General features: G+C 47.7%; 1 protein-coding gene across 4 annotated transcripts in view; it reads right to left on the bottom strand.

The window, feature by feature from the left end:
• The window catches only part of LOC126059900 (uncharacterized), a 107327-nt gene that overhangs the window by 39634 nt on the left and 66200 nt on the right, over positions 1 to 1493 (bottom strand). The window lies entirely within an intron of this gene.

Raw genomic sequence — 1493 nt, 5'->3', positions numbered from 1 at the left:
CTGTATCCCCAGGGAAGAAGAAAGTTCCTGATGACCATCAGACTCAGCCTCCACTGCTGGTCTGTGACTTTCTTCATGAGTGAGATCAACTGCACCTTGTGTGAATCGGCTGTTTTTCACAGCCAAACATACTCTTAACTTCATTCAGAAAGTACATAAAGTAGAAACTCAACACCAAGTCTCTTCAGTTTCATTCCATCCTCATACGTCACGGGCATTTAACAAAACATACCTTCGAATGTTAGCTTTTTACTGTTTCTTCCCCCAAATTCACTTCACAGGGTGTCTTTACTTTTCTTACCCAAAAAAAAAAAAAAAAAATCAACACATAATTTCTGTGATTTACTGTGCAATTGAACGTGCTAACAGACAAAATGACCTTTTCCCCGACAAATTATTTGGTGCCTGTAATTTTCTAAGCACAGCAGCCAGATGGTTCTCATAGAAACTGAGAAGAGTATATTCACGTACTTCAAAGGTTTGCTTATTTTTTTGGTCTGAAAAAAGACTCTATTGATTGTAACGTGCAGCTCTACAGGAAAAATCTCGACAGTGGAGGAGGATGCTGATATTTACGAGCTTGCTTGTGCTCATTATGGTTGCCTCTGACAGGGGTCCATTAAAATCCATGTTTATGTTCCTTATGTATTTTCTTTATCTAATGCTCTTGGCATTGTGTTTATTAGCCAGTTATAGCAAACGCGGAGCATAGGAGTGGCTGCTTTTCTTCTTCTGTCAGAAGTAATGGGGACTGCAATTTTAATACATCCACTCACAGTCAATGAACGGAGGAAATTAAATGTTACGTTTCAGAACAAAACATTATGGATGGGTTTAAATTTTTCTGTGTTTTTACAATTAGAAAGACATAGTAGGGATCGGTCCAAAAAGAGAGAGAGAGAGACATGTGTCCCCTTAGAGATGGCAACATCCTAAAGTCAGGCTAAAAAGGGGATTCTATCTTCTTCCTCTTGACAGGGCTACACCAGAGCACAGAGCCCCCCAATACACACCCACACACCCATACCTACACCCACATCCCCGCACCCCCGCACCCCACACCTACACCCATACCTGCACACCCCCATCCCCACACCCACCCACACCTCCACACCCACACACCCCCACCCCCATACCCACACACCCCACACCCCCACCCCCACACACACCCACACACCGCCACACCCCCACACCCACCCCTACACACCCCCACACACCTACACACCCTCACACCCACATGCCCCCACACACCCACATCCCCACACACCTCCACACCCACACACCCTCACGTACCCACACCCACATCCCCACACATACCCCCACACCCCCACACCCACCCCTACACACCCCCACACACCTACACACCCTCACACCCACATGCCCCCACACACCCACATCCCCACACACCTCCACACCCACACACCCTCACGTACCCACACCCCCACCCCCACACACCCACCCCCACACCCACACACATGGACATTCTCCAGAAG

The sequence above is a fragment of the Elephas maximus genome, chromosome 16 (genome assembly GCF_024166365.1).
Source record: "Elephas maximus indicus isolate mEleMax1 chromosome 16, mEleMax1 primary haplotype, whole genome shotgun sequence".
Taxonomy (NCBI): Eukaryota; Metazoa; Chordata; class Mammalia; order Proboscidea; family Elephantidae; genus Elephas; species Elephas maximus.
The sequence above is the reverse complement of the archived record's forward strand: the minus strand, read 5'-3'. Positions and strand labels throughout refer to the sequence as shown.